This window comes from Rhineura floridana, chromosome 1 (assembly GCF_030035675.1).
Source record: "Rhineura floridana isolate rRhiFlo1 chromosome 1, rRhiFlo1.hap2, whole genome shotgun sequence".
NCBI lineage: Eukaryota > Metazoa > Chordata > Lepidosauria > Squamata > Rhineuridae > Rhineura > Rhineura floridana.
In genome coordinates, this window is record NC_084480.1 from 257,555,360 (window position 1) to 257,568,411 (window position 13,052).

General features: G+C 43.4%; 1 protein-coding gene across 7 annotated transcripts in view; it reads right to left on the reverse strand.

Annotated features, from left to right (window-relative positions):
- The window catches only part of PCMTD1 (protein-L-isoaspartate (D-aspartate) O-methyltransferase domain containing 1), a 74,396-nt gene extending 62,258 nt beyond the window's left edge, over positions 1 to 12,138 (reverse strand). For 2 of the 7 annotated variants that reach the window (XM_061598604.1, XM_061598659.1), the window contains exon 1: positions 11,770 to 12,138. The gene's annotated coding sequence lies outside the window, so the exon portion shown is untranslated. Of the gene's footprint in view, positions 1 to 6,961; positions 7,052 to 10,960; positions 11,179 to 11,364; positions 11,465 to 11,769 lie in introns of those variants that run through there. The other 5 variants (XM_061598614.1, XM_061598624.1, XM_061598640.1 and 2 more) reach the window with 5 other exon arrangements.
- Between the last annotated feature and the right edge of the window lie 914 nt (positions 12,139 to 13,052).

Consider the following 13,052-nt stretch of genomic DNA (forward strand, 5'->3'; position numbering starts at 1 on the left):
CACAATGCACATGAGACAGTTTGTTCTACCTGCTCAGTTCCTGTTTGCACTGGCTCAGCTTCTCCTACATTGAACATGCCTTAAACATGCCCACATTTCATTAGATGCCTGGATCCCACTCTCCCATCTGTTCTGTTCACAGAAGAGGTCCAAAGAGCTTCACTCTATCAGCCAGTGTGGCTGTGACTGATGTAGGTACCTCTCCCCGCTGCATTTATGGGATGGCATGCCCAAACCATTTTGTGGTCTTGTTTCTTTTTCTGTTTTAGATACAACAATCACTTTGTGTTCTGGCCTGCCTGACAACAGCCATTTTGTGTTATGCAATTCACCACACGGCACTCTCAATTCAAAAGATGCACACTGATCCCAAAATAATAGCACCCCCCCGGATAGTTTGTCCCTAAGATCAGCCTCCATACCAGAAGACTAGAACGTAGCCAATGTAACACCTATTTTTAAAAGAGATCAGGGGGAGGGGGCAGATCCAGTAAATTACAGGCCTGTAAGCATAACTTCTTTTCCAGGAAAACTGGAAAAAGCATCATTAAAGCCAAAATTAACAAGAATATAGAAGAACAGGTCTGAAGAATAATCAACATGGTTTCTGCAAAAGTAATTCCTACCTTACAAACATTTTAGAGCTCTAGGAGAGTGTCAACAAACATGACAGACACCATGTAAATGGACTCTCAAAAAGGTTTTTGACAAAATCTATTACCAAAGGCTCCTGAACAACCTTAGCTCTTGGGGACAGATTTTATTCTGGATCAGTAGCTAGCTTTAAAAACAAACAAACCAGAGAGTAGGAATAAATGGACACAATGATGGACATAAGTAGAGGGTTCTCCCAAGGCTTTGGATTGACTTGTTCTTTTTAACTTGTTTATAAAATGATACGGAGTTTGCACATGGTACCAGATGTGGTGAAAGCTACCACCTTAGACCGTCTTAAAAGGAAACCAGACAGGTTCATGGAAGATAAGGCTACCAATGGCTACTAGTTATGTTGGCTATATACTACCCTTAGGACCATATGCTTCTCATTACTAGTTGCTGAGAAACAACAGAGGGAGAAGGCTATCTCCTGTTTCTGGGTTTACCAGAGTGGGAAACAGGATGCTGGACTACATAGACGTTTGGCCTGATCAAGCAGGATTCTCAAGTTTTTAACACAGAAGCATCTAGAGTGATCACTTCCCTATGACGTTTTGTGACCTTTTTGGCCTAGCCAATAGAGATTTAAGCAGGAGAAAAGATGACAGGAGCTTGATACACACTGTGGGCTTAATACTTAAATATGTGCAATTTCATTGAACTTTCTATCAAAAAGCAGCAGAAGAATGGTAGAATGTTTTCATCATCCGTCATTGTACATAGCTGCACAATAGTGACAGGTGCAAGTGGTTCACAAGACAGTTTGAGGATAAATTCACTTAACTTTATGTAGCAATCTGGATGCCACTATTATGGCAATTCCAGTTTAGGTGTCCAATGCTATATCTGCTCTAGTGTTATGGGATCATAACAGTATGATATGGGGTCATATCCAGTTGATGAAATCTCATGATGTGGTTCAAGCCTGGTTTGGGGACTGAATCAGACTTGGTCAACCTGATGGAGGGCCTTTATCAAGAGGAAAGGGGGGCAGTGTGACCCAGGTACTCTTAAATGATCTTTCACAGGCTTTTAATACCATTGACCAGGGCCAGCGCCAAAGGGCAGCCAGGTTGGGCCCTGGCAGAGGGCTCCTGAAGAGCTCCTTGTTAGGGTGGGACAGTAGCACTCCCCTGCCGTAGATTGCAGGGACAGAGCTTCCAGGCTGGCCGCCCGTTCACTCGCTCCACCTACCTTTCTCCTGTGTTCTACTGTTGTGCGTGCAGGGCTGCCATCAACCAAGATGGCGGTGGAGGCTTCTTTAAGGGGCTAGTGCCCCTACCACCATCTTGGTTGATGGCAGGTATGTGTGCGCACGTAGTGTACCGTGCATGCGTGCCATCAACCAAGATGGCAGCAGGGGCATTAGTCCCTTAGAGAAGCCTCTGCTGCCATTTTGGTTGATGGCAGAGCGTGAGCAGCAGCAGAACACAGGAGAGAGGTAGGTGGAACAGGCAGGAGCCATGTGCCTGAGGCAGGCTGGTGCCCAAGGGCCCAGTCATGAATGGCGCTGGCCCTGCCATTGACCATGGTATCCTCCTGGACCTGCTTGGGATGGGTATCAGAAGCACTGTATAGTATTACCTTGATTTCATTGCTGCCTGTGTGGTTGAGGAGTGGCCTATAAATATTTTTTAAAATATTACTTGAATTAAGACACGTACACCTAACCAATTCCAATCAATATATTTCATGTTTGTTTATCTGTAATTACTGTATCATGAGAAAATACAAGTGAGGTTAACTCTACAAATAGCAGATGACTACGTTCCTGACATTTGAAGCTTTGTCCTCTAGCTATATATTTAAACAAAATTGTAAACCTTTATTCCTACTTGCTCAAAATAATCAAATTAACTAATCTTCCTCCTTCTGTTTGTTAGAAGAGGCAGTGTCATCTAAATACATCCATATAGATCTCCATACTACTTCGTTAAAACTTATTAAGACCTTGAATAACTGCATTAAAATGCACTTGCAGGGCTGGGCCTTAAACTAAGCAACATTTTGAACAACAAAAGACAGAGACATCCTATCATCAAGTTACGCTCGGTAGGGATAGAATTACTACTCAATTCTGCTCCACCACCAGGACATTAAGCTGGCATAGTATATTAATACTGGTGTAATGTTACTGTCATGCCAACAGTATACAACTGCTATGCTGGCAATGCCAGCACAAGGAGCAAATGTGGTCAAAAAGGGTGTGGAAGGGGAGGAGCAAAGCTTAGTTGGAATCCTACACGCTAATGTCAGTCCTGCTGCTGATGCCAGTGGAACATTATGTCAACAAGATTCTACCACTGAATTCAGTGGAGACTCTGAGGTGACTGCCCCTCACCACCTTCCCTTCTGCCGGCCATAATTGCTACCAGTTTTGATTATGTACTTAGATTATAGAAATGGGCCAAGTAGTTACAAATCAATTATGTTTTTATTTATTATCACTAGTATGCATGCTTGTTCATACAAATTCACTTGTATGAATTTCAAAATAAAAACCTTAAAAGTAAATTAAATTAGTATTTCCCGTCTTCCCACATGGTGATTTCAACAATTTCAATCAACCTGTGCGTTTCTAATGAGTGTCCGGAAATAAGAATGATACTCTAGCGAAGCTTAAGGAATTAGATTTCTCTGTTAATTCTGATGCAGTAGCGATCAGTGGGGTGGTGAAGGCAGGGCAGTGTTGGGTACCTGGCTTGCAGACACCAAAAGGTGTGCCACTTACCAAGGGGAAGAGGGGGAGGGGCGAGGAGCAAGGAGCGATGGCAGAGTCAATCCACTGCTCCTGCCATCACCACACCCACACTGTACCTTGCCTCTCCTTCTCAGTAAGTAGCAGTGACCCTCAGTGTCCAGACGTCAGGTACACTACTGTTCTAATGGGAACTGACCTGATCCACACTGTCAAACATATACATTGAAATGTAATTACCCTTCCAATTGTAATTCAGGTCGTACTCAGCTAAGACCTACTCAGAGCAGACCCACTGAAGTGAATGAGCCTAAGTTAATCATATATATTACCTTCAATGGGTCTACTGTGAGTAGGACTAGCAATGAATACCACCCCTGTTCTTAGTTCAAAAAAATTTAAATGCCTTGAAATGCTTAATTTGGTATGTTTAGAAAAGTGCACATTAAGAAAATATGGATATGCACTGTTAATCAAACTCATAGTTGTTGTTATGTGCTTTCAAGTTGATTACAACTTACGGCAACCCTGTTATAGCATCTGCCATAAACCACCCTGTTCAGATCTTGTAAGTTCAGGTCTGTGCCTTCCTTAATGGAATCAATCCACCTCTTGTTTGGTCTTCCTTTGTTTCTACTCCCTTCTGTTTTCCCCAGCATTATTGTCTTTTCTAGTGAATCATGTCTTCTCATTACGTTTCCAAAGTATGATCATCTCAATTTCATTATCTTAGCTTCTAGTGAAAGTTATGGTTTAATTTGTTCTAACACCCAATTATTTGTCTTTTTTGTGGTTCATGGTATCCACAAAACTCTCCTCCAGCACCACATTTCAAATGAGTTGTTTTTTCTCAGTGGTTTCATATAGATGTTAAATAACATTGGGGACAGAAACAACCCATGGAGCCGAGCAATGCCTGCCAAGAACCACCTTCAGGAGCTAGCCATCCTAGCAGGAATGGAACCACCACAATGTGGTGCCTCAAGACCCAAATCAAGACAGTCACCCCAGAAGAATACCATGGTTGATGTTATCAAAACCCACTGAAAGATCAAAAAGGATCACACTCCTGTCTCTCTCCTGGCACAGGTCATCCATGGAATACAGGGCAACCAAGGAAGTTTCCATACCAGGAACCATTAAGAGTTCTTAACTTGAATTTGTCAAGGATTATCAATACCTCGGCACAGTCATTAACCAAAATGCAGACAGTAGTCAAGAAATCAGAAGAAGGCTAGGACTGCGGAGGGCAGCTGTGAGAGAACTAGAAAAGGTCCTCAAATGCAATGATGTATCACTGAACACCAAAGTCAGGATCATTCAGACCATGACATTCCTGATCTCTTTGTATGGATGTGAAAGTTGGACAGTGAAAAAGGAGGATAAGGCAAAAAAGCTGGAGGAGAGCTTTGCGCATACTATGGACTGCGAAAAAGACAAATAATTGGGTGTTGGAACAAATTAAACCAGACCTGTACACTAGAAGCTAAAATGATGAAACAGAGGTTATCATACTTTGGACACATCATGAGAAGATCTGATTCACTAGAAAAGACAATAATGCTGGGGAAAACAGAAGGGAGTAGAAAAAGAGGACGGCCAAACAAGAGATGGATTGATTCCATAAAGGAAGCCACAGACCTGAACCTACGAGATCTGAACAGGGTGTTTCATGACAGATGCTCTTGGAGGTCATTGATTCATAGGGTCGCCGTAAGTCGTAATCGACTTGAAGGCACATAACAACAAACTGTAACCTCTTCAAAATAAGCAAACTTACTATACATATGTAGTAGGAGTGTGCACTGACCACAAGATTTGATTCTGAATCTGAACTTCAGAAGACAGACCACTTTGGTCTGAAGTACTTTGCAGACTGATTTGGCTCGAGGTCTAAAATGAGGCTTACCTTCAGCTCTGCAGGATAGGTGTCAGGGCACTGTTTTACACTGGTTCCAGAGAGTAGCACTGGGGAACTATTTGCTGGCCCCTTGGCATTTGTGTTACAGGATGCTTCAGGGCACTGTTTTGTCTCCAATGCTATTTAACATCTACATGTAGTCATTTGGAGCGGTCATTAGGAGATCTGGAGCAAAGTGTCATCAGTATGCTGATAACACCCACATCTATTTCTCCATAACATTTTGGGGAGTGGCTGTGCAAGCTCTGGACCAATGTCTGGCTACAGTGGTGGACTAGATGAGGACCAGTAAACAGAGTTTAAATCCTGGCAACACAGAGGCCCTGTGGATGTGTGGTCCTCGTCTGGGCAACAATAGATCTGCCTGTTCTGAAGGAAGTTGCACTCCCTTTGAAGGAATAGGTACCTAGTCTATGGGTCCTCCTTGATCCCAGTGGTAAGGAATGCCTTTTACCAGCTTCACTTTAGATACTGTATAGAAGTGTTTATACACTAATACTAGAAGCCTCCAACCCAAGACGGAAAAGGTGGAGTGTTAGACACAGTGAGCATAAAGCAAACCTCATGGAATGGAAAAAAACAGTGGGACATGGTTATTCCTGGATATAAACTATATCAGAAGGACAGGGAAGGACATACTGCAGATGGCGTCACTTCTGTACATGAAAGAGGACACTGAATACAGCAAGTTAGAAAACCCCAAGGAGGCAGACTACTCCACAGAATCCTTGTGGGTGTGCCAGAAAAGTAATTTAGTACTGGGGATGTTCTATCATCCCCCTAACCAAAATGCTGAGGGAGATCTAGAGATGAAAAATGAAATCAAAGAAGCATTCACACTAGAAAATGTTGTAGTAATAGGCAACTGTGACTACCCTGACAGACTGGCTACAAACAGGTAAAATTTCTAAATAACCTAAATGACTGTGCCCTAGAATAGTTGTCATGGAACAGGGACAGCGACCCTGGACTTAATCTTAAGTGGCACCCAGGACTTGGTGCTAGATGTAAGTGTTGTTGAACTGATTGGGAGCAGTGACTATAGTGCTATTAAATTAAATCTCACCAAAGACTCCTGAGTAAGCTTAGCAGCCATGCAATAAGAGGAGAGATCCTCTTGTGGATCAGGAATTGGTTTAGTAACAGGAAGCACAGAGTAGGAATAAATTGACAGTTGTCCCAATGGAGGGCTGTAGAAAGTAGAGTTCCATAAGGATTGGTACTGGGACGTGTGTCTTAATTTGTTCATAAATGCTCTAGAGTTAAGAGTGAACAGTAAGATGGCCAAGTTTGCTGATGATACTAATCGTTCATGGTTGTTAAAATAAAAAGGGATTGCAAAGAGCTCCAAAAGGACCTCCAAAAGTGTGAATGGGTGGTAAAACAGCAAATGCAATTCAATGTAAACCAGTGATGTAAACTGGAGCAAAAAATCTTAATTTCACATATATGCTCATGGAGTATGAACTGTTTATTTTATTTATAAAACTATTTGTATACTGTTAGTTTGTTAAAAACATCAAAGTAGTTTACAACATGCTAAAAACAACAACCATAGAATAAAAAACATTAAAATAGAATAAAAACAAAGGTCAACTGTTGCGACAAAGCATCTTAATTGCCTGCGTAAGCCTGGCAGAACAGAAAGGTTTTCAGCAGGTGTTTAAAGTTAAAACAGAAGGTACCTGCTGAATCTGTGTTGGTGACAGATCAGGAACGAGACCTTGGGGTCATAGTGGATAGCTTGATGAAGATGTCGACCCAGTGTGTGGCAGCTGTGAAAAAGGCAAATTCCATGCCAGGAATCATTAGGAAAAGTACTGAAAATAAAACTGCCAATATCATAATGCCTTTATATAGATCTATGGTGCTGCCACATTTGGAATACTGTGTAAGGTTCTGGTCGTCTCACCTCAAAAAGGATATCATAGAGGTGGAAAAGGTTCAGAAAAGGGCAACCAAAATGATCATGGGGATGGAGCGGCGATGAGGAAAGGTTGCAGCATTTGGGGATTTTTAGTTTAGAGAAAAGGCATGTAAGAGGTGACATGATAGAAGCATATAAAATTATGCATGGCATACTAGAACTCAAGGACATCCAATGAAGCTGAATGCTGGAAGATTCAGGACATTAAAAAAGTACTTCTTCAGACAGGGCATAGTTATATTATGGAATTTGCTCCCACAAGAAGCAGTGGTGGCTACCAATTTGGATGGCTTTAAAAGAGGATTAGACAAATTCATGGAGGAAAAGGCTATCAATGGCTACTAGCCATGATGGCTATGCTCTGCATCCTTACACAGAAGCAGTACAGAAACAGGAGGGGAGAGTGCTCTCTGCACTCAGGTCCTGCTTGCGGGTTTTCCATGGACAGTTGGTTGGCCACTATGAGAACAGGATGCTGGACTACATGGGCCATTGGCCTGATCCAGCAGGCTCTTCTTATGTTCTTATGACACTATGGTCATTCCTGGATCAAGATAGCTTGGGCACTGTGGTGTTGGCATTGGCAGCCTCAAGACTGGATTACTGCAGGGCACGCTATGTGGAGCTTCCCTTAAACTTAACACAGAAGCTGCAGCAGATGACTGGTGTATCATGTCAACACCATATAACAACAATCCTGAGGAAGGCATACTAGCTGTCAATATGCTACCAGGAGCAGTTCAAGGTTTGCTTTTAGCATTTAAACCCCAAAACAACAATTTAGGGACCAGGTTACCAAAGGAACCACCACACCCCATATATCCCTGCTGGACAACTGTGCTCCTCAGATGGGGCATTGCCAAGAGTACCAAATGCACCAGAAGTGTGTTTAGTTTGTGCTGGAACCTGGTCTTTTAGTGTTGTAGTTCCAGCCCTGTAAAATCAGTTACCAGTAGAAATCAGACAGAAGCCCAGCCCCTACCGAAGACATATTTAAGAAGACTTTCCCTGAGGTGTCTCAATCATTTATGAAATATTAACTGTAAAAGGTAAAGGTACAGGTGTCCCCGCACTTGTAGTGCGAGTCGTTTCCGACTCTTAGGGTGACGTCTTGCGATGTTTACTAGGCAGACCATATATATGGGGTGGGATTGCCAGTTCTGTCCCCGGCCTTTCTTTAGCCCCCAGCATATGCCAGGTACTCATTTTACCGACCACGGATGGATGGAAGGCTGAGTGGACCTCGACCCCTTTTACCAGAGATTCGACTTCCTCATTTCGTTGGAATCGAACCGTGAGCAGAGCTTCAGCTGCATTACTGCCGCTTACGGAGGATCTGTCAATATTAACTGTATTCTGTAGGAATTGTTTTATTGTTTTGACAGTTTGTAGAAGTGTTTGTTTCTAGAATTTGTATTGTATTGTAATCATATACACCATTTTTGTATTGTATTGTAATCATATACACCATTTTCATGGCCTCAGGCCATGAAACTGTTGTAAAATAAATAAGTCTGTAGAGTATAATAAGATGACTACTTTTGATTTGTTAAATGTGTATTGCATTCCATCCTAATCAATAATATATTCTTGAAAACAATACCATAACTGAAGTTTCTGAATAGAGAAATAGTAGGTTGTATCTAATGCTAGTTCTACTCATAGACCCACCGAAATTAACCAACATTACTAACATAGCTCCATTAATTTCAGTAGGTCTACTCTGAGTAAAACCTAGCTAGATACAACTCAGTTTTTGATGAATTTGTCTTACTCTGGAGCTGTCACCAAGCTTCACAGATATAAAAATATTGAAGATTTGCACAAATTGAAACTATCTCCTCTTTTTTTAATAGTTGGTTTCATGAGAGACAGAGAGAAAAAAGATGAAATGATCTGAAGCGCAAGAAGCAAAGAGCAGCAGGTTCTGCTGACCACGTTGAAGAACAAAACAATATATTGTACAGACTTGCAGCACATATTCTGAGTTACATATAATCACTAACGTTACTACCTTTTTTGGATCTTGGATTGAAGAGATTTGAGATACCATGAACTAGACATAAAATATTTTCAAACATGCTCTAAAAATATTTCACTCATTCCTCTGAAAGAAAATAATTCATATGAGCACCCATTTTTTTCAGGCCTCTAGAAAAATTATCTCCAAGTGTTTCTGAGTGTTTTATTCCCTACAGGGCCTTCATGCATCTACTCTGACTGGAACATGACAAAGCATGTGTATGTTAATATTTGCACACATTTCTCCTGCCTTACATTAGGTGTCTACAACTACAGTAAGCTGATACTGGCATAGGAAGTAACAGCATGATCAGGCCACCTCTGTAGTAACAAACAGAGCTTCAGCAGATAAGGAACTGGATTTAATTTATCCAGCAGTGACTAGCACAAAGCTAAGTATTTTACTTTTGCATCCAGTCTTACACCTTTTGCTAGTGAGAACTCCATTTCTCCTTGTCCAGGGACTTCAGAGCTGAAGGGCAGCACAAGCTCTCTGCCATTCATCAGTGGACCAGGGATCACTGGAAGGCTAGATTCATCAGCCAGAGACGGAGCAGCTACAGAGGGTTTTCTTCACCTATTCCAGCTAGAATGAACACTTGCAAAGAAGTTTGTAACTAAGCTCTCATCCGAAATTGATTTTTACTTCCTCCAGCAATATATTTTCTTGTTGTGCTGTGTTTAAGTTTGTAGAGTCTGAGAGCAACAACTCTCATTACTGATTTTTGTAAGTCACCCTGAGAACCTTTTTAGGCAGCAAAACATCATAAAAATGTTTCAAATAAATAAATAAGAATTTGATGCAGAAGAGAGGATTTTTCCCACCAAATGTTTTAACATTTATTGGATAAAATGGAAATATAGTATACTAAGTGGTTTATTACCTTAAAAGTAACACATGTGGGTACTTTCATATTCCAAATGCAATTGTTGAATACCAGGGTTTCACACACCCCCAATCCCAATTATAATGGACATATATAAAAGGCTTTTAACTAGGTCAGGAGACTAATCACTAAATTTCAGACTGAATGTGAGGACACATGCTTCAATCACAGAATCATGACTCCCTTTCTTCTCACTTGATATCCCTTTCTTAGCTTTCCTCCAAGGTCATCACAAAGGGTCCTATCCTATGGCACACATACTGAAGAGGAGATGGCAAAAGCCAGGCCCAGCTGTGTTGCGCTTATTACGAATAAGGATTCCTCCCTTGACCATCGAGCGAGCCCGTGACAGTCTTCAGAGCACCTAACTGCGCACACAAAGGAAGCAGCAGAAATGCAGGAGAGCAGGAAACCAAACGAAAGTCTCTGTAAACCACGTAGAGCCTGCCGCCCTCGGTCTTCCTTCCAGCCAAAACAGCGACAAGAACAAACAGCAAGTGGCTCCTCAGCAGTCACCCTTCCCCCCCCCGTCTCCCCCCTCCCCCCACAGCATTCAATGCAGTGCTTTTCAGCGTAAACAGAAGGAAAATGTGACAAGTTCCGAAGGAGGAGGAGTCACGCTAGGCTGTTGCAACGAACAAAACAGACTACCTTGTGGCACTTTCAAGGCTGCGAAATCTATTGGGGCGAACACTTTCCTAGCCCGTTTCGCCAAAGCGCCACAAAGGCCAAACGTGGCTTTAGTAACTCGGGAAAAGGAGGAGTGAGTTGTAGGAGAGAACTGTGTGATGGGGAGACAAATGACGATATTTCTGTCTCTCCCCCGCCCCCCTTCCCCTTTGCCTAACCTTGTGACGGAGAGACTCTGGCACTCTCCCTCTCTTTATTGTTGAGCGGCTCATTTGGTCTCTTCCTCTTTGGCACCTCTTCAAAACGAAGCCAACTGGCGGCCAAAAAGCAGAGCAAGGAAAGGAGCAGACGGCAGCGTCGGCGGTGTCTCCACCAACTTGTTTATCCTTTTATAGTCCCGACTACGGGGCAAAAGCAGGAAGAGAAGGGCCTGCATCTTAATTGCTAGGAACGCGGGGGGGGGGGAGAAGGAAGGAGGTCGGAAGGTTAGAAGAGAGCAGTCGGCCGACATTATTTCCTCTCTCCCTTTTTTTTCCTTCACCCGGCCGGTTTCGGGATCCTGAATAAAACAATATAAGCAAGGGGGACTTCTACTTCCCGATCTATAAACACACACACCAACCTCGTCGTGTTCCTTTGGAGACAAGACGCTATATATTGCGCAGGAAAGGAGGAAGCACCTGAAGTCACTTGCGCGTCTCTCATCTCAACAACCCCCCCCCCCAGCTTCCCCAAACACGGGCCTTCTTGGACTAATAAGTGCAAACAACACGCGGTCCAAAGTAAGAGGGGAGGGAAGAAACGGGCGGGGTGTTGACGGCAGCGCCAAAGGATGCACAAACAGTTCTCGCGCCGCTGGATTTCTCAACGGCCTTCGAGGGGGGAGCACCATTACTAGGGACGTTCGGCTCTAGCCCTGCCACCGCACGACGTCGGCGACGCCTTAAGTGCCTCGCGCCTCGGCCGCCCGTTGCTTCCCTTCCTCGGCGTCCCCCCTTCCCCCTCGGTCCTTCTACGAGACACTCACCCTTCCGCGGTGTCCTGTGAATCCCAAAAGGGGAACGGGGGGGTGAAGCTCTGGAGGGTGTGTGGGTGACTGTGAAAGTGAAGCGGCACCAACCAGCGCGGAAAGAAAAAAGGACTACCTCAGACTCCACTTCTCGGGGGGAAAGGGTTTTTTTTTTTCTCAGATGGTGTTGCTAACTGGGTGGTGGAGGGGAAGAGGAAGGCTGTCTTCAGGGTTAACCTCTCTCCGCCCCTTTCATGCGCTATCGCTGGTTCTGTTTGTGTTGATGTGAGAGGCGCAGAGAGAAAGGAGCTGGGGGGAGGCGAAATGAGCCAAACAGCTGAGAGGATGTAAACACTGGGGTCACGTGATCGTATTACAGCCGAGGATCTGGGATCTCCGCCTACCTTCCTTTGGACTGGGCACCGGGTTGTTGGGTCTCTACGCAGAATGAGAGAAGCTCCGCCCCGCAACTCGGCAGCCAATGAAGAGGTAAGCGAGCCGCGTCGAAAAGCTGTTGCCGTCAGACTAGGTGACCAATAGTAGTTCCTCGTCTGTAGGTATTATTTTTGGCCCCTGTTTAAGCCTGTGCAACCTTTCTCGGGTGTAAGAAAAGGCACCAGCTGACTCTGGAAAACGGGACACCCTTTTACTTTTTTTTACGGGGAAAAACCTGGTACCCTGGGACAACGTATTAAATTCCATCCTCAGGGATGATTTATTTAACTTTGACTAGAAAGAATGGGATTTACTTTCTGTTTTTAATAAAGATTTCGTTGTTACCCTACTTCTAAAACAAGAACGGGGGAGGCTTTCTCTGTTTTTCAGTTTTTTCCTTTGCTTTGGGTTGCTATAGATAGTCCATGCATTAACAGCAAGCTTCGCTAACCTTTCATAAGCCGACACATATTCATGGTGGCTAGTATTGCCCCCGTGACGTTCCTATATCTTAGGTGTGCCACCTCCTGATCCCCAAACGCCTGGATCAGAAAATCCCTAGGAAGTCTGCCTGGGTCAGATACACCCTCTGATCCGCAAGCTTCAGTCCCACCACCTTTTCCCCCAAAAGGTGACCACTGATGTAATATGACTGAAATGTCAATATAAGGTATAGAATAGGACCTTAGTTTTGGTAGCACCCTTGATTGACACATGGGATTTTGAAACAAACCAAATGATTTATTATATATAAGATAAATGTTATATTAATAAGATGTTATTGTTCCTATCCTACCTACCTAATCTACCCCATTAATCCCAAAAACCTCCCCCCACCCAAGCCCTTCTAAATAGATGTTCTCTTC